Source organism: Bos taurus, chromosome 1 (assembly GCF_002263795.3).
Source record: "Bos taurus isolate L1 Dominette 01449 registration number 42190680 breed Hereford chromosome 1, ARS-UCD2.0, whole genome shotgun sequence".
In the NCBI taxonomy this organism is placed as follows: domain Eukaryota; kingdom Metazoa; phylum Chordata; class Mammalia; order Artiodactyla; family Bovidae; genus Bos; species Bos taurus.
This window is the reverse complement of record NC_037328.1, coordinates 152,185,045-152,197,188: the sequence shown is the minus strand read 5'-3', so window position 1 is coordinate 152,197,188 and position 12,144 is coordinate 152,185,045.

Genomic DNA, 12,144 nt, shown 5'->3' with positions numbered 1-12,144 from the left:
GCTTTTGAGAAGGCAAAACACTGCTTTATATAGATTAGGAAGGTTAGAAAATGCTTATACACAAGTTGCAAAAAAAAATGTGGTTGAACTTATTTTTAACCTGTATCTTGTCACCAGAAAGTTGATTTTCAGGTCAAGTCAGATTTCTGCAAGACAGACTTTCCTGTAATAGTCAAAGGTTTATTTAATAAAAACCTTGGGAAGACCATTGACTAGTAACTTTGAGACCATTAGTTTGTGTTACAAGGAACAAAATTTGTGGGAGTATTTATTACAGACAACGTTGTTTATCACTTAAAACTGTACACTATGCTTGTCACTGGACACTGACTTTACGGCTGCTCTTGAGATCACTGATCCCCTGACCATGGACCTCTTGATCGTGTTGTAATTAACTAGTCATTACATGAAGCTTGAGCGATTGTCTTGGAGTAAGGAATGCTATTTTTCCTTCCACAAATTCTATCTAATTAAGCATTAAACGTGACTTTGGCAGGTAAAGACCCAAAGCCAATTCTCTTTCTTGCAGAATGGATTTAGACATGTTTTCCTGAAACTGGATGAAATTGTGTAACAAAATTACTCAACATTCTGGGTACAGTTTTGAAAATGTTGATATCATATGAATGACCAAAAAGCTCCAGTTTTGGCTGTGCAGATGTAAGCTATTTTTTCGTTGTTGTTGTTCATATATGTTTGATTTCTCAGCCTTTCTTGTATGCTGTTTGTCATGGGCACATCAATTTTGTATTTCCAAAGGACATAGCTTTTGAGATTAGCCTTGGATTCCAAGAGTCCAGAGGAATGAATGTCACTCCCACTGTGGATGCTCAGCTAGCATTTAGTGGTGATGACTGGGGATCTTCACCTCTTTGGGGATCCAGTTTGGGGGTGAGGATGGAGGGAGATAGTTTTTTTTAATTAATTTTTTTATTGAAGGATAATTGCTTGACAGAATTTTGTTGCTTTATGTCAAACCTCAACATGAACCAGCCATTGGTATACATATATCCCCTTCCTTTTGAACCTCTCTCCCATCTTCCGCCCCATCCCACCCCTCTAGGTTGATACAGAGCCCATGTTTGGGTTTCCTGAGACATACAGCAAATTCCCATTGGCTATCTATTTTACACATGGTAATGTAAGTTTCCATGTTACTCTTTCTATGCATCTCACCCTCTCCTCCCCTCTCCCCATGTCCATAAGTCTATTCTCTATGTCTGTTTCTCCACTGCTGCCCTGTAAATAAATCCTTCAGTACCATTTTTCAAGATTCTGTATATATGCATTAGAATACGATATTTATCTTTCTCTTTCTGAGTTACTTCACTCTGTAAAATAGGTTCTAGGTTCATCCACCTCATAAGAACTGACTCAAAGGTGTTCCTTTTTACGGCTAAGTAATATTCCATTGTATATATAAACCAAAACTTCTTTATCCATTCATTTGTCAATGGACATTTAGGTTGCTCCAATGTTCTAGCCATTGTAAATATTGCTGCAATGAACAATGGGATAGATGTGTCTTTTTTGATTTTGCTTTCCTCAGGGTATATGCCTGCTGCTGCTGCTGCTAAGTCACTTCAGTCATGTCCGACTCTGTGCGACCCCATAGATGGCAGCCCACCAGGCTCCCCCATCCCTGGGATTCTCCAGGCAAGAACACTGGAGTGGGTTGCCATTTTCTTCTCCAATGCATGAAAGTTTAAACTGAAAGTGAAGTTGCTCAGTCGTGTCTGACTCTTAGCGACCCCATGGACTGCAGCCCACCAGGCTCCTCCATCCATGGGATTTTCCAGGCAAGATTACTGGAGTGGGGTGCCATTGCCTTCTATGGGTATATGCCTAGGAGTGGGATTGTTGGGTCATGTGGTGCTTTTATTCCTAATTTTTTTAAGGAATCTCCATACCGTCTTGCATAGTGGTTGTATCAATTTACATTCGCACAAACAGCACAAGAGTTTTCCTTTTCTCTACACACTTTCCAGCATTTATTGCCTGTAGCCTTTTTGATGATGGCCATTCTGACCAGTGTGAGGTGATATCTCATTATAGTTTTGATTTGCATTCCTCTAATAATGAGCGATGCTGAGTATCTTTTCATGTGTTTGTTAGTCATCTGTATGTCTTCTCTGGAGAAATATCTGTTTAGATCTTTTCCCCACTTTTTGATTGGGTTGTTTGTTTTTCTGGCATTGCGTTGTATGAGCTTGTTTTATATTTTGGAAATTAATCCTTTGTCAGTTGTTTCATTTGCTATTATTTTCTCTCAGTCTGAGGATTGTCTTTTCACCTTGCTTATACTTTCCTTTGCTATGCAAAAACTTTAAGTTTAGTCGGGTCCCATTTGTCTACTTTTGTTTATATTTCCATTACTCTAGGAGGTGGGTCATAGAAGATCTTGCTTTGATTTATGTCACTGAGTGTTCTGCCTGTTTTCCTCTAAGAGTTTTATAGTTTCTGGTCTTACATTTAGGTCTTTAATCCATCCTGAGTTTATCTTTGTGTAGGTGTTAGGAAGTGATCTAATTTCATTCTTTTACATGTAGCTGTCCAGTTTTCCCAGCACCATTTATTGAAGGGCCTGTCTTTGCCCCATTGTATATTCTTGCCTCCTTTGTCAAAAATAAGGTACCCATAGGTGCATGGGTTTATCTCTGGGCTTTCTATCTTGTTCCATTGGTCTATATTTCTGTTTTTGTGCCAGTACCATACTGTCTTCAATACTGTAGCTTTGTGGTATAGTCTGAAGTCTGGAAGGTTGTTTCCTCCAGCTCCATTCTTCCTTCTCAAGGCTGCTTTGGCTCTTCAGTGTCTTTTGTGTTTCCGTATGAACTGTGAAATTTTTTGTTCTAGTTCTGTGAAAAATGCCATTGGTACTTTGATAGGGATCACATTGAATCTGTAGATTGTGTTTGGTAGTAGAGTCATTTTCACAATATTGATTCTTTCTACCCAGGAACATGGAACATCTCTCCATATGTTTATGTTGTCTTTCATTTCTCTCATTAGTGTCTTATAATTTTCTTTGTATAGCTCTTCTGTCTCCTTAGGTAAGTTTATTCCTAGGTATTTAATTCTTTTTATTGCAATGGTGAATGGGATTGATTCCTTAATTTCTCTTTCTGAATTTTCATTGTTAGTATATAGAAATGCAAGTGATTTCTGTGTATTGATTTTATATCCTGAAACTTTGCTAAATTCACTGATTAGCTCTAGTAGTTTTCTGATACTATCTTGAGGGTTTTATATGTACAGTGTCATGTCATCTGCAAACAATGAGAGCTTTACTTCTTTTCCAATCTGGATTCCTTTAATTTATTTTTCTTCTCTGATTGCTGTAGCTAGGACTTCTAGAACTATGTTGAATAATAGTGGTGAAAGTGGAAACCCTTGTCTTGTTCCCGATCTTAGGGGGAATGCTTTCAGTTTTTCCCCATTGAGAATGTTTGCTGAGGCTTATCATATATGGCCTTTACTATGTTCAGGTAGATTCCTTCTATGCCCATTTTTTGAAGAGTTTTTAACATAAATGGGTGTTGAATTTTGTCAAAGGCTTTTTCTGCATCTACTGAGATTATCATATGGTTTTTATCTTTCAGTTTGTTAATATGGTCTATCACATTTATTGATTTGTGTATATTGAGGAATCCTTGCATCTTGGAATAAACCCAACTTGATCATGGTGTATGAGCATTTTGATGTGTTGCTGAATTCTGTTTGCTAAAATTCTGTTGAGGATTTTTGCATCTATGTTCATCAGTGATTTTGGCCTGTAGTTTTCTTTTTTGTGTGTTGTCTTTGTCTGGTTTTGGTATCAGGATGTTGGTGCCCTCGTTGGATGAGTTTGGAAGTGTTCCTTCCTCTGAAGTTTTTTGAAAGAGTTTTAGAAGGATAGGCATTAGCTATTCTCTAAATGTTTGATAGAATTCTCCTGTGAAGCCATCTGGTCCTGGGCTTTTGTTTTTTGGGAGACTTTTGATCACAGCTTCAATTTCAGTGCTTGTAATTGGGTTTTTATAATTTCTATTCCTTCCTCATTCAGTCTTGGAAGATTGAACTTTTCTAAGAATCTGTCTATTTCTTTCAGATTATCCATATTATTGCCATATAGTTTTTCATAATCATATCAGATCAGATCAGATCAGATCAGTCACTCAGTCGTGTCCGACTCTTTGCGACCCCATGAATCGCAGCACACCAGGCCTCCCTGTCCAACACCAACTCCCAGAGTTCACTGAGACTCATGTCCATCGAGTCAGTGATGCCATCCAGCCATCTCATCCTCTGTCGTCCCCTTCTCCTCCTGCCCCCAATCCCTCCCAGCATCAGAGTCTTTTCCAATGAGTCAACTTTTGCATGAGGTGGCCAAAGTACTGGAATTTCAGCTTTAGCATCATTCCTTCCAAAGAAATCCCAGGGCTGATCTCCTTTAGAATGGACTGGTTGGATCTCCTTGCAGTCCAAGGGACTCTCAAGAGTCTTCTCCAACACCACAGTTCAAAAGCATCAATTCTTCAGCGCTCAGCCTTCTTCACAGTCCAACTCTCACATCCATACATGACCACAGGAAAAACCATAGCCTTGACTAGACGAACCTTTGTTGGCAAAGTAATGTCTCTGCTTTTGAATATGCTATCTAGATTGGTCATAACTTTCCTTCCAAGGAGTAAGTGTCTTTTAATTTCATGGCTGCAATCACCATCTGCAGTGATTTTGGAGCCCAGAAGAATAAAGTCTGACACTGTTTCCCCTGTTTCCCCATATATTTCCCATGAAGTGATGGGACCGGATGCCATGATCTTCGTTTTCTGAATGTTGAGCTTTAAGCCAACTTTTTCACTCTCCACTTTCACTTTCATCAAGAGGCTTTTGAGTTCCTCTTCACTTTCTGCCATAAGGGTGGTGTCATCTGCATATCTGAGGTTATTGATATTTCTCCCAGCAATCTTGATTCCAGCTTGTGCTTCTTCCAGCCCAGCGTTTCTCATGATGTACTCTGCATATAAGTTAAATAAACAGGGTGACAATATACAGCCTTAACGTACTCCTTTTCCTATTTGGAACCCGTCTGTTGTTCCATGTCCAGTTCTAACTGTTGCTTCCTGACCAACAGTCAACAGTTCTTCAGTTTTTCATAATAGTCTCTTATAATCCTTTGTATTTCTGCACTGTCTGTTGTAACCTCTCCTTTTTCATTTCTAATTTTTTTGATTTGATTCTTCTCTCTTTTTTTTTCTTGATGAGTTTGGCTAAATGTCAATTTTGTTTATCTTCTCAAAGAATGAGTTTTTAGTTCTATTAATCTTTACTGTTGTTTGTTTCATTTCTTTTTCATTTATTTCTGCTCTGATCATTAGGTTCTACTAATTTTGGTGTTTTTTTGTTGTTCTTTTTTCCCCCAGTTGTTTTAGGTGTAAAGTTAGGTTGTCTATTTGATGTTTTTCTTGTTTCTTGAGGTAGGATTATATTGCTATAAACTTCCCTCTTAGGACTGCTTTTGCTGCATCCCATAGGTTTTGAGTTGTCACGTTTTCATTGTCATTTGTTTCTAGAAATTTTTTGACTTCCCTTTTGATTTCCTCAGTAACCTGTTGGTTATTTAGAAACGTGTTGTTTAATCTCCGTGTGTTTGTGTTTCTTACAGTTTTTTTCTTGTAATTGACATCTAGTCTCATAGCACTGTGGTTGGAGAAGATGCTTGATATGATTTCAATTTTCTTAAACTTCCTGAGGTTTGATTTGTGACCCAAGATGTGGTCTATCTTGGAGAATGTTCCATGTCCACTTGAGAAGCTGTATTCTTCTATATTTGGATGGAATGTCCTGAAGATATCAATCAGATCTGTCTCATCTAATATATGTATCATTTAAGACTTGTGTTTCCTTATTAATTTTCTGATTTGATGATCTGTCCATTGGTGTGAGTGGGGTGTTAAAGCATCCTACTATTATTGTGTTACTGTCAATTTCTCCTTTTACATCTGTTAGTGTTTGTCTTATTATTGAGGTGCTCCTATGTAGGGTGCATAGATATTTACAATTGCTATGTCTTCCTCTTGGATTGATCTCTCGATCATTAGGTAGTGTCCTTCCTTATCTCTTGTAATATTACTTAAGGTCTATTTTGTCTGATATGAGGATTGCTACTCCAGGTTTCTTTTGCTTCCCATTTGCATGGAATATATTTTTCCATCTTCTCACTTTCAGTCTATATGTGTCTTTAGGTCTGAAGTGGGTTTCTTATAGATGACATATATATGGATCTTGTTTTTGTATCCATTCAGCCAGTCTATGTCTTTTGGTTGGAGCATTTAATCCATTTACATTTAAAGTAATTATTGATATATATGTTTCTATTGCCATTTTCTTAATTGTTTAGGGTTGATTTTGTGGGTCTTTTTTCTTCTCTTGTATTTCTCTACTATATAAGTCCCTTCCACATTTGTTGCAAGTCTGGTTCGGTGCTACTGAATTCTCTTAACTTTTGCTTGTCTAAAAAGCTTTTGATTTCTCCATCAATTTTGAATGAGGTCCTTGCTGGGTACAGCAATCTTGGTCATAGATTTTTCCCTTTCAGTACTTTAAATATACCCTGTCATTCCCTTCTGGCCTGCAGAGTTTCTGCTGAAAGATCAGCTGTTAAATATATGGGGTTTCCTTTATATGTTACTTGTTGCTTCTCCCTTGCTGCTTCTAATATTCTTTATTTGTGTTTGGTCTTTGTTAGTTTGATTAGTATGTGTCTTGGCATGTTTCTCCTTGGGTTTATCCTGTATGGGACTCTTTGCACCTCTTAGACTTGATTATTTCCTTTTCCATGTTGGGGAAATTTTTAACTATAATCTCTTCAAAAATTTTCTCATACCCTTTCTTTTTCTCTTCTTCTGGGATGCCTATAATTCCATTGTTGGTGCGTTTGGTATTGTCCCAGGGGTGTCTGAGACTATCCTCAGTTCTTTTCGTTCTTTTTACTTTATTCTGCTCTTCAGAAGTTATTTCTACCCTTTTATCTTCTAGCTCACTGATTCATCCTTCTGCTTCAGATATTCTGCTATTGATTCCTTCTAGAGTATTTTTAATACCAGTATTTGTGTTGCTTGTCCCCGTATGCTTATTCTTTATTTTTTCGAGGCCTTTGTTCATTGACTCTAGCATTTTCTCCATTTTGTTTTCAAGGTTTTTGATTATCTTTACTATTGTTATTTTGTATTCTTTTTCAGGTAGTTTGCCTATTTCCTCTTCGTTTATTTGGATTTCTGTTTTTCTAGTTTGTTCCTTCATTTGTGCAGTATTTCTCATCTTTTTCTTTATTATTATTTTTTAACTTATTGTGTTTGAGGTCTCCTTTTCCCAGGCTTCACAGTTGAATTCTTTCTTTCTTTTAGTTTCTGCCCTCCTAAGATTGGTCCAGTGGTTTGTGTAAGCTTCAGATAGGGCGAGATTTACGCTGAGTTTTTGTTGTTATTGCTGTTTGTTTGTTTGTTTTTCCTCTGATGGGCTGAGTGAGGTGGTGGTCCTGCCTGCTGATGATTGGGTTTGTATTTTTGTTTTGTTTGTTGTTTAGATGAGGCGTCCTGCACAGGGTGCTACTGGTGTTTGGGTGATGCCGGTCTTGTATTCAAGTGGTTTCCTTTGTGTGAGTTCTCACTATGTGATACTCTCTAGGGTTAGTGCTCTGGTGGTCTAGGGTCTTGGAGTCAGTGCTTCCACTCCAAAGGCTCAGGGCTTGATCTCGAGTTTTCCATGGTTCTACACATTCTTTCCTGCTGGTCAGGTACTCCTGTCCGCTCTCAGCTGGTGTTCTGCATGCACTTCTGTGTCTGAAGGTGTATTCCTGATGTATCCATGGAGAGAGATGTACTCCATGTCCACCTGCTTCTCCACCATCTTCTTCTCTTGGAAGTGTGGGTTCTTAACCACTGGACTGCCAAGGAGTTCTCCTGCCCTTGGCTCCTAGACTTTCCTCTTTCTGAGTACCCATATTATCCTTTGCTTAGTCCCATTTTCTCTCTACAATGGTTTCTTAGGATGTAGCAATATGGCTCTTGGTTTTACTGTATCAGTATTATTTGCAGCATCTTTATATTGCAGCTTCCAAGATGCTGGTGGGGCCTTCCTTTGGAAGAGTTGAGAGCCCTTCCCCAGGTCAATTCACAACACTTGGTGAGGCCATGGGGAAGTGCAGGATGGTTGATGGGAAGCAGAGGCTCCACCCAGCAGCCCCCACAGGAGAGGCAGGGCAGATCAGGAGATAGTTTCAAAGTCTCTGATGCCTTCCTGTCTGGCCCCAAATGAAGGTTTTCATGTTTCCATTTACAGGGGCTGGGGGTGGGGAGCAAGACTCTGGTCCTAAGTACCTCTTCCAGCTTCCAGACCAAGAGGAGTTTGAGAGGGAGAGGAGTCTGCTGTTACCAGTGGAAGATGCTTTGTCCCCTAAGAAGCACATGCTCTTCAGTATCATATTGGCTCATGGAACTGACAGCGGCTCCTCTTTTTTCATTGCATCTTACCTCTGAAAGACCCCACAGAGATGACCACAGATTACATTTATTGCATATTTTGCCTTCTCATGATTCCTCATCCAGGAAGTATGTGGGAGGGGTGGCTTACAGCCAAGATTCTGCCACTGCCTCTATTTTACAGTTCTGTTTGAATATACTGTCACACATTGCTTTACTTGTTCTAGTAAGCATGAGTAAATATCTTTAAGTTTTTAGAGCACTGAAATGTTTTAGGAACTCCTGAGCATGGGACCAAGTCTAAATCTTAACCTTGTTGTTCAGTTGCTAAGTCATGCCCGACTCTGTGACACCATGGACTGTAGTCCACCCGTCTCCTCTGTCCAAGGGGATTCTCCAGGCCAGAATACTGGAGTGGGTAGCCTTCCTTTCTCCAGGGGATCTTCCCAACCCAGGGATCAAACCCAGGTTTCCTACATTGCAGGTGGATTCTTTACCATCTGAGCCACCAGGGAAGCCCTTTGTAGTGTCTGAATGATATCAATTCCTTGGTTAAATCTCATTATCTCTGACCCTTTCCCTCCCTACTTTCCTGGGCTCATCCCTTATCTTCTGCCATCTGCGTTCCCATCAATGAAAATGGAAATGGAGACACTAACTTGAAGCAGTTTTCAAATAAAAGATCAGGAAGAATATAATGAAAGTAGAGTGAGAGATGAAATCAGTTACCTAAGAAAATGGTCATTCATTGTTTTTGTGTCTCTTGAGCAAATTACATCACCTTTTTGGATCTCAAGTTTTCTTTGCAGAGTAATAAGGTTTGACTAGATGATCCACAAGATCCTTTCCAGGGTTAAATTCTGTGAATGTGCAGCTGGATGTTGTATTTGGCTTTGGATTTCTGGTAGCAGAAGAAAATAGGAGAAGATGTTGTATTACATGGTGTTCATTGCCTGACAAAAAAAAGTTCAGGCTCGCATCTGTAGAGATAGAACAGAGCTCATATAAGAAAGTATAACATAGGCTTCTGGGAAATAGTCTCAAGTGGAGTTTATGCAAAAGTCACAGTGATGATTCTGAGTTGCAAATTACCAAAATTCAAAATTGAGCTAGTTTAGGCAAATTAGGTAATGCACTGACTTAATGAAAGGCAGAAAAGAAGAGCAAGAAAGTGGAAATGGAAGGTCCTTGAATGTTCTCTGGAATTCATCTCTGCCTTCTTCTGTGTTTTGGAGGCTGACTGTCTCTCAAAACAGAAACCACGGCAATAGGCAACTTCAGCATTATATCTTTAACGCTTCACAACCAGAGATGTTAGGAAAAAAACCCAAGGGAGGATTATTATTGGCCAGACTTGGGTCACATGCTTCTTCCCTGTCCACTTGTTGCATGAGGACTGTGTTCTGTGGCCCAGTTCTCACGGGGGCTGAGGGTGGGATGGATGTTTCCTGTCAGGAAGGTGGTTGCCATGTCAGGCTGGCAGCTGTTCCTCACTGTGAGCGTGGCTCCCTAACCCCTTCTCCTCCAGGTTCAGGCTGGCAGCTGTTCCTCATTGTGAGGGTGGCTCCCTTTACCCCTTCTCCTCCAGGTTCAGGCTGGCAGCTTTTCCTCATTGTGAGCGTGGCTCCCTTTACCCCTTCTCCTCCAGGTTCATGGCAGCTGTTCCTCATTGTGAGCGTGGCTCCCTAACCCCTTCTCCTCCACGTTCAGGTCTGCCTTTCCCTTCCCAAAAGCCCCATACACCCTTGAAGCCTCTAGGTCTTTAAAAAAATTGTGACTGAGCTCCTAACTGAAGTTTTCCTGCCATCTTCTCGGGGTTGATCTCTAAGTCCTTTCATGGTTCTCAGTAGCAATCTTGATAAGTTAATCTGGGCTACAAGTGATTCTGGGAAAGATGGACAGTGCATGTAAATCAATGAAGTTAGAACACTGTCTCTTATATTACACAAAAATACATTGAAAATGGTTTAAAGACCTACATGTAAGGATGGCACAATAAAACTTCTAGAAGAGAACACAGGCAAAACATTATCTGGCATAAATTGCAGCAACTTTTTTTTTTTTTAGTTTCCCAAGGCGAAAGAAATAAAAGCAGAAATAAACAAGTGGGACCTCAGTTCAGTCGCTCAGTCATGTCCGACTCTTTGTGACCCCATGAATTGCAGCATGCCAGGCCTCCCTGCCCATCACCAACTCCTGGAGTTCACCTAAACTCTTGTCCATTGAGTCGGTGATGCCATCCAGCCATCTCATCCTCTGTCGTCCCTTTCTCCTCCTGCCCCCAATCCCTCCCAGCATCAGGGGCTTTTCCAATGAGTCAACTTTTCGCATGAGGTGACCAAAGTACTGGAGTTTCAGCTTTAGCATCATTCCTTCCAAAGAACACCCAGGACTGATCTCCTTTAGAATGGATTGGTTGGATCTCCTTGCAGTCCAAGGGACTCTCAAGAGTCTTCTCCAACACCACAGTTTAACTTATAAGTTTTTGTACAACAAAGGAAACCATAAACAAAATGAAAAGATAGCCTATGGACTGGGAGAAAATATTTGCAAATGATGCTACTGTTGAGGGCTTAATTTCCAAAACAAACAAACAAACATCTCATACAACTTAATACCAAAAGAACAAGCTAATCAAAAAATATGCAGAAGATCTAAATAAACATTCCTCCAAAGAAGACATACAGATGGCCAACAGACACATGAAAAGATGCTCAGCATCACTAATTATTATAGAAATGTAAATCAAAACTATAATAAGGTACCGCCTCTCCCCAGTCAGAATGGCCATTGTCAAAAAAATCTACAAATAATAAATACCTGAGAGGGTGTGGAGAAAGGGGAATCCTCCTACACTGTTGATGGGAATGTAAACTGGTCCAACCACTATGGAAAAAGGTTCCTCAAAAAGTTAAAAATAGAACTACTGTACATTCCAATGACCCCACTCCTGAGTGTATGCATGGAAAAGAAGAAAACTTGAGTTCAAAAAGATGCATGCCTCTGATGATCATAACAGCACTGTTTATAATAGAAAAGGCATGGAAGCAACCTAGGCGTCCGCTGGCAGGTGAATAGATAAAGAAGGTAACATAGATAAAGAAGATAAAGAAGACAACGGAATATTAGCCATAAAATATAATGACATATTGCCACTTGTAGGAACATGGATGGACCTAGAGATTATCATGTTGAGTGAAATGTCAGAGAAAGATAAATAAAAGATATATGCCACTTAAATGTGGCATCTAAAAATAATACAAGAGAATTTAGCTGCAAGACAGACAGACTCATATATAGAAAACAAAGTTATGATTATTAAATGGGAAAGTGGGGGGTGGGATAGATTAGGAGCTTGGGACTAACATATACACATCACTATGATAAACAACAAGGACCTACCATGTAGCACAGGGAAATGTATTTAACATCTTGTAATCACCTGTAATGGAAGAGAATCTGAAAAAACATATGTGTCACTGAATTGCTTTGCTGTCCATCTGAAACTACCATAATATTGTTAATTGACTATAATTCAATTGGAAAATCTGTGCTACATACATACTGACCTAGGTTATAAGTCCATTTGATAAAGACCACCAAGGACACAGTTGTCGTCCTACAAATTTAGGTTATTTTGCTGAGCGAGGGGACAAAACACCAGAGGGATGCTGTGGTGCCT